This window comes from Triturus cristatus, chromosome 7 (genome assembly GCF_964204655.1).
Source record: "Triturus cristatus chromosome 7, aTriCri1.1, whole genome shotgun sequence".
Lineage (NCBI taxonomy): Eukaryota > Metazoa > Chordata > Amphibia > Caudata > Salamandridae > Triturus > Triturus cristatus.
The window spans coordinates 238,080,626-238,097,202 of NC_140590.1; the positions used below are offsets into that span (position 1 = coordinate 238,080,626).

The 16,577-nt window shown below is 45.3% G+C and overlaps 1 protein-coding gene across 2 annotated transcripts in view; it reads right to left on the reverse strand.

Moving 5' to 3' along the window:
- LOC146809301 (HLA class I histocompatibility antigen, B alpha chain-like) overlaps positions 1–16,577 on the reverse strand; it is a 362,969-nt gene that overhangs the window by 12,888 nt on the left and 333,504 nt on the right. The gene's annotated exons all lie outside the window — the stretch shown is intronic.

A 16,577-nucleotide genomic window follows, 5' to 3' on the forward strand; every position in this document is an offset into this window, starting at 1 on the left:
TCATATTTGTGGGTGGGCCTAATGTAACAGACAGGACCAGGTAAAAACTGACACAATGTGAAGTGAATGTTGTGCCAATGTGGTCTTTACATGGTCAAAGTTCTGGCCAATTGCTGTCCCTTGCAATAGGCTCCCTCACACACGCAGCTTACTATTTTTATCAGGAGATGTGTGGTAATGTTGGATTACAGGAAGTTTGCAATTAGTCAGTGGTTCAATAGTTTTCTATCACATATAAGTGAAGAAATTATGATTTAGTTTTACCCACACTTTGACATTTCCAGGGTGTTCTGGGTAATATTCAAGGAAGCCATATCACCCCGGATTTCCCTGGATCTTTGTTTTTCAAAAATGTTCAAGGCCGATAGGTTTCCCTGGGTGGCGGCCTACCCCTGGCCCAAACAAAGCAGTCATCCCCATGGAATCTCCAGCATCTAAAATACTCGATGATGCCTAGTGTGCAAATCCCTGCTTCAACCCACTGAAAACCCACATATATCTGAAACCCCCTTGTTAGACCCGGGATCCCTGGTTGGCTGAGGTAGGTACCTTAGGCCAAGTAGGGACCCGCGTTCCAACGTCAGGGAAAGTAAGGTCACCTTCTTAGATATCCCTGCTCACCCCCTCGGTAGCTTGGCACGAGCAGCCAGGCTTATCTTCAAGGCAAATGTGTAAAGTATTTGCAACCACGCTCACAATAATCCATTGATGACACCACAAATAGACTCCAAACGAGTTTTATAAAAACAAGTATAAACTTTATGTAAAAAGATATACGATAAGACCACACAATATAAATCCAACATATGAGGTTGTGTAATATTTCTCCTGGCCCTTGTAAGTTCTGGCGATATTAATGAGCACTTCTAAACATTCTCCTGTACTCCTAATATCATGTCATACAGTTTGCAATGCTAGAATCAGGCACTTTTGCAATGTACAAATATTGTAATGCGTAACGTAGCAATCAGACACTCTGCAATGAAAAGAATGCAATGCGTAACGCAACAATCAGGCACTGGTGCAAGGTAAAATAATGCAATGCGTAATACAATCACCAGATATGAAGTTATGCCAAAAATAAGGCAATATGTAATATACTAATCAGGTAATTTGTTATGCAGGAATAATGCAATGCGCAATATACTAATCAGGTAGTTCATTATGCAGAAACAAGGCAATGAGTCATACGACAATCAGATAGTTTGTTATGCAGATAAAATGCCATGCGTCATACACTAATCAGGTAGTTCTTTATGCAGGAATAATGCAATGAGTAATACTCTAATCAGGTACTCCGTTATGCAGAAATGATGTGTTAGATCTGGGGGTCTCTAGTTGGCAGGGTAGGTACCTCTGTCCAAGTAGGGACCCTTGCTTCTAGTCAGGGAAAGGAGGATACACTGTTAAGATAACCCCTGCTCACCCTCTAGGTAGCTTGGCCTGAGCAGTCTAGGCTATCAAAGGCAATGTGTAAAGTATTTGTACCAACACTCACAGTAACACAGTGAAAACACCACAGATTTACTCCACACTAGTTTTAGAAAAATAAGGTATCTTTACTAAAAACTTCACAAGACCAAATACTACAGCAAAACCAACATACAATTAAAAAGGTTACTTTAAAGATAGTTCAAGAGTTTGCAGAAAGTACTCCAGGATGTAAAAGTCAGTGTCCTGCACAATGCGACTCTCAATGCACAAAATGCGACACTCTCATGCCCAACAGTACCTGTAGTTGCGATAAGGGTCCCAAAAGCTATAACAAGGAAGACGGCAAAGGCGAAGCGATACTCCTGAGATCTTGGGGAGGCTTTGCAGCAGCCCTGCTTCACGCAGCAGAGGTGGATGCACCGGCTCCGATCTGTAGGGGGAGGATGCGATGACTTTGGCTTTCGTTGCGTAGGTTTAGGGGGAAGCTTCACGCACAGGTACGATGCGACGATCTTCGATGCGGCGCGAAGCGCGTCGCAGCGCTGACTTCTGGCGCCGCAACCCTCGATGCGTCACGGGACGGGACTCTGCGTCGACGCACGCAGCGACTGGATACTTCCACGCACCGGCAGTGGTGCGGCCCGCAAACTGGTTCTGCGACGACCCTCGCAGCGTCAGGAATCTTCACGCACCGGGACGATGCTCGACGCACTCGGCGATGCGGGGACTCCGGGTGCTGCGATGATAAAACAGCAAACTGCAGGTCAGCCCCAGAACACACAGAAAGGGTCAATCCTATCCTTCAGTCTCTTCAGTTGTTTCTTCCTTGGCAAAGGTCCTCTTGACCACGAAGTAGCTCCAATCTTGGTCACACTTGATCAAGTCATTCTCCAACGTTCAGGGGCTTCACCTCTCATAGTTATACCCCTCAATGGCTTTGAAGTGTTTTGTGTTTCAGGGGGCACAGACCCCTGTTCAAACCAGTTCTGGGTGCCTCCCTGTCAGTGACACCTTTCCTATTTTGATTAGTGGGGTTCTGGATTCTCAATCACTCAGCAGGAGATGAGCCAATTGTTTTATTGCAGCAACCTCTAGGGACTTCTCCTCCCCCTACACTCCAGATGCAGGTCAGCTTGTTGCTGTCTCACCTTCTCCCCTGGGCCAAGAAATTCCCCAGATCCTATTGCTTTTTAAATCCAGAAAGTCATTCTACAGCCAGGCAGAGACACACGGAAATGTCAGAGCACAAAAACTCAGCCACTTAAGTGTGGCTTCTGAACACACAATGCAAAAACCACCTACATAAAAAGATGTGTTATTACACTGTGAGTTCAGGCATACAAAACTTCACCTTTCCATCTTAAGCCTTTGGGAAGATAGGCTGGAAAACATATTTTACAGCCTTCCCATTCTCTCTTATGGGCAAGATGGTCTTTCAACAGTGAAAAAAGAAATGGAGATTATTTCACTGTCAGGACATGACACACACCTTAGTACATGTACAACCTTTCACATGCACTACACCCTTCCAGGGGGTACCCTAGACCTACCATAGGGGTGTCTGATGTGCATAGAAAGGGAAGAGTAAGGTCTGACAAGTGAGTGCACTTGACAGAACAACATTGCAGTTTATCAAACTGCGCGCAGGCCCTGCAATGGCAGGCCTGAGTTCCCTTTTTAAGGCTACTTCTGTGGGTGGCCCAAATAGTGCTGCAGGCCCACTAGTAGCAATGCAAAAACCACCTACATAAAAAGATGTGTTAATACACAGTGAGTTCATGCATACTAAACTTCACCTTTCCATTTTAAGCATTTGGGAATATAGGCTGGAAAACATATTACACAGCCTTCCCATTCGGTCCTATGGGCAAGATGGCCTTTCAACAGTCAAAAACGAAATGGAGATTGTTTCACTGTCAGGACATGGCACACACCTTAGAACATGTCCTACCTTTCACATGCACTACGCCCTGTCCAGGGGGTACCCTAGACCTACCACAGGGGTGTCTGATGTGCATAGAAAGGGATAAGGTCTGGCAAGTGGGTGCACTTGACAGAACAACATGGCAGTTCAACAAACTGCGCGCAGGCCCTGCAATGGCAGGCCTGAGTTCCCTTTTTAAGGCTACTTGTGTGGGTGGCACAAATAGTGCTGCAGGCCCACTAGTAGCGTGTGCATTACCAGCCCTGGTACACATAGTGCACTTTACTAGGGACTTTACTAGTAAGGCAAACATACCAATCATGGACAACCAATTACCATTACACATTATACAGGGATCACTTGCACTTTGACACTGATCAGCAGTGGCAAAGTGTCCAAAGCATCTAAGTCAGTCAAAAATAGTGGAGGTAGAGTCACAAAGTCAGGTTTAATCACGCCAAGAAGTGCCAGGTCTAACACCCCTGCACCTAAGTAAACACAGATGTGGGTCAAGCCTTGACAGGAATATGCACCTAAGAGAATAAGACTAGAGGGTATTATCGTATTTAACATTTAGTCCCTGGAAGTCAAACAAGGGGAAAATGGAGTGGCACCTAGCAATAGAAACGATACGATGTTGAAAATATATTCTTGAGGTATGTCTCCATACAGCTTAAGGGTAGTATTAGTGACCAAAAGACAGGTATACTAAACTGGCATTTTGCTTTCAGTTACTTTTGCATTTTTCCAAATGCTCTGTACTTAGGTTATTGCCTGTGAGCACTCTGAACCCGTAGAAAACTCTTATATGTCTGATGCTCCTTCCGCTTAGGAAACCTAGGGAAACCTGCATTTAGGTCAAACTTTTGCAGAGATATGTTCCTGCATGAGAGAGACTGGTGGCAATTTCCACATTTGGAAAAAATTGTAACAATCTGACAAAAGTCATGATTGACTTCTTGTGCTGGCCAGCCAAAAGGGTTGAGGTAGGTCCGGCACAAAGCAAAAGAATGCCTAGGATTTGTACGTATGCTTCCAAAAGGCCCAAGGATGATATTTCTGAACAAAAGACCAGTACACAGTTGCTTTAAAAATGTCCCCAATGTATTGCACCCAGTTTATCTCCTGTGAGTGCCCAATCTCATAGTAAATCCACAAATATCTGGTGGCCCTATAAAAGGGGAGCAAATAAGTGGATAAAGATGAGATGCATTAATGGTTGGGAGGACGTGAAGGAATTATCCTGGTTTGGAAAAGAACTGCTAAATTCTGACAATCGTGATCTTGAGTGCATTCTCCTGGCCAGCCACGAAGAGAACGTAATATATCTCTTTTTCCACCGGATCCCTTAAGGTGAATCAAATTAGAAAATATATTTTGTTAAGCTTTCCATATAGTCCTAATTGTGATATCTATCATCAAATGAACAGTAACTCATAAAACAGTGATTCTTCCATAATTGATTGAGCTGCACTCATTTTACATAGATGATTATACAACCTACATTCCATCAAAATGCACATATATCTGATATGGCCAGGCTCCAAACATTCTGGGTAAAAATTTCTGAGTTAGCCTTCTGGGTTTTACCACATAGTCAACGCGATAAAATATTAAGCAACTTTGCTAAAAAAAAAGAAAACAATCTCCTCATTTTACATTAAATCTTCTGGCTGCCATGAGACATTGATGCAGTGTTTACACCAATACATAGCCCTTATTGTGCCAAAAAAAACCATAGGGGCATATTATCAAGAAACAGCGTTAAAATTATTGCCGCTTTTGCAGCAGAAAACTGCCGCTAAAGCGGCGATAATGGGCTTGATAATATGCCACAGAGAATTCCAATAGAAGCCCATGTTCTGGTGTCAACATGGGCTTCTATGGGAATTCTCTGCGACATATTACCAAGCCCATTATCACCGCTTTAGCGGCAGTTTTCTGACGCTAAAGCGGCGATAATTTTAACGTTGTGCTTGATAATATGCCCCATAGTGTCTGATGGGTGTACAAAGAGGTCAAAACTGCGCTTGATTCTCTGACACAGAGTTTTGTTTAAAAAGAAAGCTGCGTGTGATACAGAGGTGTTTAAACACCCCAGAAGAGAAAGGGTTAAATATGCTGTGGTTCACGACTGCTAAGAAATCCCACAGCAGACCTCATATCTCTTTCTAAATACTATTCAAATACCGTTCTTCTCCAAAATATTTAAACATCTTGCTTTTAATACAGATGTCCACCCTTTATTTTGTTTAGTTTAAAGTATATCTGACGGGATAATGATCTCAACTGGCAGGCGGGAATCTCTAGATCGGTGGGACAGTCCTGCTGGGCTGGCAGAATTGAGGGCCTCCACCACATTGGCCGAGAGTCAAGCTGCCTGTAGGGCAGGCGCGGTGCGTCCATTGGGGCGGGGGGGCTACGCCCGCAGCTCCCTCGTCCCTCCTCTGTGAATGCCGCGCCCGCAGCTCCCTCGTCCCTCCTCTGTGAATGTCAGTCAGCATGACGTCGGACCGTGGGCGGTCCGGCGTCATGTTGACTGACATCATTGTCCGACGCCTTTGGGAAAGGCAGCACAAGTGCGCATGAGTGGGCATGGAGCTTAATTTTTACTCCGTGCCCAGTCATGCGTACTTGTGTTTTTGCTGCCTTGCGCATTCCCATTAGGAGCCCCTCGGTCTCCTAATGGGCAGGCGGCGGGCGAGGAGTAGGCTGTGCCGTCAGCCAATCCTGGCGCTGCTGCAGCGCCAGGATTGGCTGAGGGCTGGGTTGCCAGTCACTTGCGTCACGTGGACGTGATGTTCCGGACCGTTTGAAGGGGCAGAGAGGCGCCAACGCGGACCAGGAGAAGAGGTGGTCAGGTAAGTGTTTTTTAATTTTAGGGTGGTTTGGCTGGGTTGGGGTTGGTCAGGTTTGGCTGGATTTGGTTTGGATTTGTTTGGTTTGGTGTTGGGAAGGTTTTCCAGTGGTTTGGCAAAATTCGATCGAGATTTGGCTGATTTTGGGGTGTTTTTGCGTGTTTGTGGGGGCGCGTGTTTGATCGCATAGTCGTACCCCTTCCACTGGATGGATTTGTGTAATTCTTTGTGAGATTCTTCGTAATCGCTGGAACTACTTACTGTTCCAGTGAGTTTCAAGAGGATCGAAGTAGGGGAAGGTTCGAAATCAATGTTATCCAATGGGCATTTTTAAGGTGGTGGAGAAGTGGTTTTGAGGGTGTTCCAGTTGCTCGAGAGGAACGGGGCTGCTGTGAGTGGTAGGGAGGGGGAATTCATGGGTGTGCAGGAAGTTTGGGAGGAATCCATCAATGGGAAGGGTGTTTTTTGTCAAAGTCGAGGAAGGAAGGAGCTGCTATAGGAGCCCATGTTAAATGTGAGTGTTTACATGTTTTTGGGGTTGGATTGTAGGGTGTTCCAGGTGGTTCCAAGTGAATGTACTTAGCTGGGATCAGAGTTGGGAATGTCTAATTTTGTTTGCAAGTGTTTTGATGTTACGTGAATCACGTGGTAGCAGCAGAAATGGAACCAGATATCTCATACATAGAATGTGAAGGTCATTGCGACAAATGAAATAGGTTAAATAGGTGTTTTGGTCCTAGTTTGAGAGTGCGTTTTGACGCAACTTTGTTATGGGGCACTTTTACGCCCTGCCATTTTCAAATGTCACCAGCCGCCACTGCTGTAGGGGGAAAAGGGAATCCCCTGCTCATCTGTTTGTCTTTGCTCTTTTTCTTTCATGCAATCTAATTCCAAACTCAACAAAGCAAGAATGCGTACATCATCCATTTTGTTTGCAGTCCTATAGTACATGGCCCGACTGATGAATGCATTGTGAGCACGCGACAGGCTGCAATTTCTAGTTGAATGTGGGTAGCAAAACCTTAACGGCCACTTCTACCAAAATCAGCTACATACGAGGTTTCATTATGCAAAATAATCAACTGTAAAAAATCATCAGCATCCTGCTCGTAGGTTATCTTGTCTGGGCAGCTGTCTGACTCCATCTGACAATTTACCTCTCTTAACCCTAATGGCATCCACATTGCCCTCTTGGAGTTAATGTCTGTATGTGGTCTTTTTGGTGGACTCTGAAAACCCTCTTTAATGTCATTTCGTCCTAGCCCGTCTTGAGTCACGTCTACTAGTTTATCAATCCTCTTCTTTCCCTAAAACCTAAAGCGAGAGTTCTGTTGCCCAGGGGTAACTAACCACTAGCCTTACATGGGAAGCATCCGGTTTTCCAGCTATATTCAGACCCTTATCTCATACCAATAGATAAGATATATGGGATAAAGTACCCCCTGTGTACACTACAAGGGTATTAGAGGGATTTCTGTGACCCTATAGACAAATATTCAAGGTGCTTGAGGTGAATTGCAATAGCCTCTTAATGTACGGCAGACGGTATTTTATTCCCTATAATATTTGGTCACACCATCAAAATCCCATAAATTGCTCAAATCCTTGGAGTCTTGCTCTTTTATAAGAAAATAGTAATATAATAGCAGACATAGACATGAAGAATAAAAGCAGAATCTGTAGCACAAAATTAAACATACCAAAAAAACAGTTAATAATTTGTTGTAAAAACAGACAATAGAACCAGTTAACTGTATGTAAAAATAAAAAATGCTGTAGTCCAGAATGTGTAGACACATGCAGAGACACATCTTTATTGTAATGACTCGTAGTGTGCAAAAAACCCCGCATTTCCATAAATCTCTCCTTTCTGCTGATCATTGATCTTTTGAGAAAATCATATCAGAAGAGCGAAAACCCAGTTCTCGATTTCGTTATTTAAACTGCAGCTATAATAATGTTGTCTGACCTGCTTTTTAACTTGGCTGCAAGCTTTGGCAACAGGCATTATGAGGTCACAACTCAACTGTACTAACTTATTATAGTTAAAGAGCTACGTCATTTAATTATTACAGTAGAATCTGTAGTGCAAACCTAAACATACAAAAAAGCTCTTAAATATTTGCTGCGAAAAGGTTTTAGAATCAGTTTAATTCAAGTCAGATTTAAACAAAATCGCTATAGTTCAAAATGTGTAGACACATAAGAAATTGTATTTTTCCTAAAATTATCTTGCGCATGCAAAAATAAAACATGTTGCCATAAATAGCTCATTTCTGCTTATCGCTGTTCATTTCGAAAAACAGAGCAGATGAAGGAAAAGCCAAAACTGCAGTTTTAATTATTCTCCGCATTCTATGAGAGCAGGCAAGCCAGGGAAAAGGCAGCTAGCAGAACTCAACTGTAACAGACTATTACAGTTCAGCAGGTATGTGATTTCTTTATAACAGGTGATTAGAGATGTCACAAGTCGCCTGTAATGGGGAAATTAGAGACAAGCTTTTATTGAGGGATTACAGGCTTCCAAACGAATGTGAAGTTTGCATAAATATGGGTAAAGTATTGCTGAACTTGACCTGTGTATGACACCTTCATATCTGCACCTCTTTTCTCCCACACTAATCCCATAACAATGGGACTGAAAATCTAGTCCATCTGGGCTCAGCTATGCTCACAGCGGCAGGAACGAAGCCAGGCACGGTATGAGTTTTAAAACTGGGCCACGCCTGCCTTTCACCTGGACTACATCCCGTTCCACCCCTGCAGTTGGGTCGGGTTGTGTGAATGATTGTGGAAATTAAAGCTGCCTTTTTTCCTGCTCTGAGACACACAGTCACATGGTAAGATTCTCCTTTTTAGCCAGCACTACAACCTCGTGCCTTTGAAGCTTTGGTCAATCATTTACGGTGTGCAAGGAATTCTTAACCACACTATTTGCCCATAAGTAAAAGAATAAAAAAGTGAAAATGAGAGAGAAAGAACAGAAAACCTGGGCAGCTCCTCCGTTTGAGCGGAAGAGCGTCGCCCCACTGAAATGCCCCCGAGATAAAAATAAAATGGCAATGAAGTTAATTCATTACTATTTTATTTTTCATCACCTCATCCCGAACGGAGCGCCAGGACGGGGGTGGGGCTGCTCCTGGCTGGAAGCAGCAGGAGCAGCAGCGAAAGCAGGGCACTTTCAGTTTAAAATGCGCATGTCTTTATGGCCGGCCGTCTGGCGAGGGTCAGCCACACATACGCACTTTAAACCTCTCTAACCAGCTGTCTTGAGACAGCTGGAAAGTAAAAGCCTCCTGTGCTCTTCTGAGCGCTGATAGAGGCCGCTCCCATCAATTCTGGAGCTTGGCTTGGGAGTTTGGAGCCTGCCTCGAGGAGAGAAGACAATTGAGGAGGATGTCACGTTGCAGGTAAGTGGTTTTAATGTATTTTTAGGTCTCGCCCGACCCAGCGCATACGCTGGTCTGGCGAGACTTTTAGTGAGGGCTCACAAAATGCTACCATGGCCAGTCTAGAGCTACAGTGCATGTGTGCGGGTGCGCGCTTAGGAGCAGAGGAACCATATGGCAAACCTCATCATGCTCATTAAGCGCCCGCGATCACTTTCACTTTTGCCCACGATCACTTTTGCGGTGCCCCTTTTATGTTCTCGTTCAAAGAATATCAAACTTCAAAGAACATGCTGTTGTGTTAATGCTTTGCTGCGCCCGTTGCACTTACAATGTGATTTCTCTTTCCACAAACTCGATGTGTGTGTTCCTTTATTTTGATATGCTTTTAGTATTACTGTCACACACACAACCACACACACAACCACACACACAACCACAACCACACACACAACCACAACCACACGCACAACCACACACACAACCACACACACAACCATACACACACACAACCACAAACACACACACACACACACACACAACCACAACCACACACACACAACCACACACATACACACAACCACACACACACACAACCATACCCACAACCACACACAACAACCACACACACAACCACACACACACAATCACACACAACCCCACACACGACCCCACACACACTCCCACACAACCACACACACAACTACAACCACACGCACAACCACACAACCACAACCACACACACAACCACACACACAACCACACACACACAACCACACACAACCACACAGCCACACACACAACCACACACACAACCAAACACACAACCACACCCAACCACACACACAAACACACACAACCACACACACAACCACACACACACGACCACAACCACACACAAACAACCACACAAACAACCACACACACACAACCACACACACACTTACACCCACAACCACACACACACAACTACAACCACACCCACAACCACACACACACAACCACAACCATACACACAACCACAAACACAACACACACAACCACACACACAACACACACAACCACACACACATAACCACACACACACAACCACACCCACCCACACACACACAACCACAACCACACACTCACAACACTCACAGCCACAAGCACACACACACACAACCACACGCACACAACCACAACCACACACAACCACAACCACACACACAACCACACACACAACCACAACCACACACAAAACCACACAACCACACACACAACCACACACATACACAACCACACACACACACACACACAACCACACACACAACCACACACACAACCACACACAAAACCACACACACACACAACCACACACAAAACCACACACACACAACCACACACACACAACCACACACAACCACACACACAACCACACACAACTACACACACACAACCACACACAACTCCACACAACCACACACACAGACACACAACCACACACACAACCACACACACACACAACCACACACATACAACCACACAATCACACACACAACCACACACACACACAACCACACACACAACCACACACACACAACCACACACAACCACACACAACCACACATCCACACACACCCACAGCCACACCCACACACCACCACAACGACACACACAAACACAACCACACACACAACCACAACCACACACACAACCACACACATACACACAGCCACACACACACACACAACCACACAAACACAACCACACACACAACCACAACCACAGACACAACCACACACAACCACACATCCACAACCACACTCGCACCCACACACAACCACAACCACACACACAAACGCAACCACACACACAACCACACCCACAACCACACTTGCACCCACACAGAACCACACACACAAACACAACCACACACACAACCACACCCACACCCACAACCACACTCGCACCCACACACAACCACAACCACACACACAAACACAACCACACACACAACCACACACACAACCACTACCACACACAACCACACACACAACCACACACACACACAGCCACAACCACACACACAACCACACACACACAACCACACACAACCACAACCACACACTACCACAAATACAACCACACACACAACCACACACCCACACAACCACACACACCCACACACAACCACACACACACACAACCACACACACACACACAACCACACACACAGATAACCACACACACACAACCACACACACAACCACACACACACACACAACCACACAACCACATAACCAGACACAAAACACATAACCACACACAACCACACACACACAACCACAAACACAACCACACACACACAACCACACTCACAACCACACACACACAACCACACACACACACACAACCATAACCACACACACAACCACACACAACCACACATCCACACACACACCCACAACCACCCCACAACCGTACCCACACCCACAACCGTACCCACACCCACAACCACACCCACACACACAACCACACACACAACCACACACACAACCACACACACACAACCACACACACACAACCACACACACACAGCCACACACACACAACCACAACCACACACACAACCACACACACAACCACACACAACCACATCCAACCACACATCCACACACACACGCAACCACACCCGCACCCACAACCACACCCACAACCACACACACACACACAACCACACACAACCACACACACACAACCACACCCACAACCACACACACAACCACACCAAACCATATACACACAACCACTTCTACAACCACACACACAACACACACAACCAACCACACACAACCACATACACAACACACACAACCACAGCTACAACCACACACACACAGCCACACACACAACCACAACCACACACACAACCACACACACAACCACAACCACACATAAAACCACACACACAACCACACACACACACACACAACCACCACCACATACACAACCACACACACACAACCACCCACACACGAGCACACACAACCACACGCAACCACACACACAACCACACACATAACCACACACATACACAACCACACACACACAACCACACACACATAACCACACACAACCACACACACAACCACACACAACTACACACAACCACACACACAACCACACACACACAACCACACACAACCACACACAACCACAACCACACACACAACCACACACACAACTACACACAACCACACACACAACCACACATACAACCACACACACAACCACACACACACACAACCACACACACACACACACACACAACCACACAAACTCAACCACACACAACCACACACACACACAACCACACACACAACCACACACACAACCACACACACCCAACTACACACACACAACCAACCACACAACCACACACACACACAACCACACACACACACAACCACACACACACAACCACACACACAACCACACACACACACATAACCACACAAACCACAACCACACACACACAACCACACACACAACCACACCCAACCACACATACACACACACCCACAACCGTACCTGCAACCGCACCCACAACCACACCCACACACACAACCACACACAACCACACACACAACCACACACACACAACTACACACACAACCACACACACAACCACACACACACACACTCACACAACCACACACACACAACCACACACAACCACACACACAACCACACACACAACCATTGGCATAGCCAATAGGTCTCGCCTTTGGGAACTTATAAGTGTTTAGCCACGCAACAGTTGATGTGGTTGCACCAAGGATATTGTGCTGCATAACTAAATACTTAGAAGGTCTCAAAAGCGAGATCTATTGGCTATGCCAATGCTTGTCTTAGATAGACATCGTTGGAACTCTCTTCCCTTGGCTGAATTTTGCCTCTTAAGTTTTATGCAGTTCAAGTAGTCCCTTAAATTGCATGTATTTTCAATAAAAAGATTTAAACCTAAAATGCATGTATTTTGCTAACTTGCCACTGTGTTAACTCGTAGGTCCCTAGTTCAAAACATGTGCACAACAAATAAAGGAAATATAGCGACCTATCCATAAAAGTAATTTGTGATTGGGGTAGAGGTGAGCAGTGATGGCCAGAGCAAAATATGTCCACAAAATTCAGTTCCACTCGACATCAATAAGGTACAACAATCAGCTGGTGGTAGGATTTGTGGCATAGGAAGAATAAGGCTCAAATAGTAATGAGAATCAGGACAACATCTGAGAAGGATTTATCTCTCTAGCACAAGTGCTTGAAGTGGAGCAATAAGACAGCAGAAGCACCCAAGAAAAGCAGTGAACATCTGATTTACACTTCCTGTCCCTTCACCATAAAGGGCCATGTGAATCAATACTATCATAATGTGATCCATGAACTTTATCCTGGCTGCAGGCCCTAGATGAGAAGCCCTCACCTACAGCATAGCACAACTGTATGTGGATGGCTGCTTTTCCCATTTTTGGCTCTTCACTGCTGGAGAGACTACCTGACTTGACCGACAGGCATTGGAATTTCTGAGTTCTACTTTAGCAGCTAGCCTCACTGCTACATGCAAACCTCAAGCTAAAAATTGTTAACATTAAAGTAACTGTGAAGGCAGTGGGTAGTAGGGGAGAAGCAAGAGCTGCTGATTCTAAACAATGTTCAAATACAAATTGTGGAATACCAGTATTTGGGACTATTGGAACTTCTGAACGAAATGAGAACATTTAAAAGGTTTGCAAGGGTGTACATCGATTCCAGGGTTGAACTGCTAGACAGCTTGAGATGTGTCCAGCTCAAGAGTGCTGGGTCAAAAATCTCGTCAAAACTGCTAAAATATGATATGGGAAAGGTTCTGGTGAATCAAATCAAACAGCGATTGTTGCATAACAGCTAGGGATTTTCATCAAGGAGCACATGAAAGGAAAGAGAAATAAATAATTAGGGAATACTGTAATGGTGGCATTGAAATCTGAAGAATGGAGAGAAAGGATGCAGCAAGGAGCAATACTGAAAAAAAGGTGGTGCTTGGTGATAATTGCCAAGTCTTCTTCCCTGAATTGAATCCCGATATAATGACTGAAAAATAGCATTTTTAAACAAGCATTGGCATAGCCAATAGGTCTCGCTTTTGGGGCCTTATAAGTATTAAGTTATGCAACACAATATCCTTGGTGCACCAACATTAACTGTTGCATGGTTAAACACTTATAAGGTCCCAAAGGCAAGACCTATTGGCTATGCCGATGCTTGTTTTTTTATGTCTCATCCGCCTCCCCACCCTTGGGACATGCCAGCTGCCAAGGCAGAAACCATCATATTCGCTCCGGTTACTCTATTGGGGTGGGGAGTATGATGTCCGCAAGATCACATGCTACAAATGAATCTGTTCAGGCTTTCTTCAAGCAACAATAGGTGATGGTTCATGACACACAGGCACAATAGAAACAGAGAAAGAATGTGAATTGCACAATCATCAACCCCTTTCAATACTCCCCTTAAGAACTAACCCCTTTGATGGAGTGTACGCTAGTGTACAATATGGTTAGTCTCCTGCTCATACTACTGGTGGTTGCACTCTTTTCACCTCTGTGTACGGTAGGGAGGAGTGGACAGACGACGTAATGGGATAAGTAAAATTTGGAAAATCCAAAATACCCTTACCTTGTGCTCGCCGCATCGCTGAGTCGACGATGTGGCGAGCGGAAGGTTAGTTGTTTTATTTATTTTATTACTTTAGTTCCCTATCACATCATCTGTCCACTCCGCCCCAGGTCCCATCCGATCCCGCCCCACCGCTGCTTCCTGTGCCGGCCACGCCTGCTAACATTAGAATTAGAAATGTGTTGTATCCTCGCTCTCATCTTGTGCTTGATCAAAATGCGGTGGGGGCTGAGGCGGGAGCACGAGGTGGGCGCAAGGAGAATAAAAGGAGGTTGCTGGCGGATGTGTGGATGAGGCCTCCTGAAACCTTAAACTTAATAAAAGAAATAACCAAACCCTATATGCTCTCATCATCTGAAAATGTCATTGTCAACAAATATATTAAAATGTATGTATGTAGCTAGTCTAGACCAGTATGTGTGGTTGTAGCAGTAGTTTATTAATCGACCAATAGCATGATCATAAAAAAACATTAAAAACAAAATACAAATACACATTGTCCCATAGTAAATAAGTAGAGCATTTTGTCAGATTTTGGTTTTAAAACCCTGCCTAAAGCTAGTTAAAAGTTATTAAAAATTTATTTTTTAGTATTTACTGTGTGATTGCATGAGCACCTCCTGAGGCGGAAGCCGGGAGGTTGTGTCAGTTGCATTGTTGCTGATTTTACTTGATTTTAAAATTGAACTTACTGCAATATCGACGTTTTTCCCTTTCTGTGGCAACTTTAAGTAATCCAGCCTGTTTTGGTGGGCTCTAATCACCCACTTCGCTCCCCCTCTTTCCCGCTGCCCTGGGCCACTCCCAGCCGAGCATTGACGCTGTGGAGCCGGTCCCGGGCACTGAATAGCGGCGGCCATCTTGGGTGTGGGTGGGATTGACAGCGCTCTAGTTGTGCATAAAAGGGGTCCCGGTTCGCCCAGCGCTTGACTGTGTGATTGCATGAGCACCTCCTGAGGCGGAAGCCGGAAAGTTGTGTCAGTTGCATTGTTGCTGATTTTACTTGATTTTAAAATTGAACTTACTGCAATATCGGCGTTTTTCTCTTTCTGTGGCAACTTTAAGTAATCCAGCCTGTTTTGGTGGGCTCTAACCACCCACTTCGCTCCCCCTCTTTCCCGCTGCCCTGGGCCACTCCCAGCCGAGCATTGACGCTGTGGAGCCGGTCCCGGGCACTGAATAGCGGCAGCCATCTTGGGTGTGGGTGGGATTGACAGCGCTCTAGTTGAGCATAAAAGGGGATGTCCATGTCTTCGCGCAGCGAACGCGCAC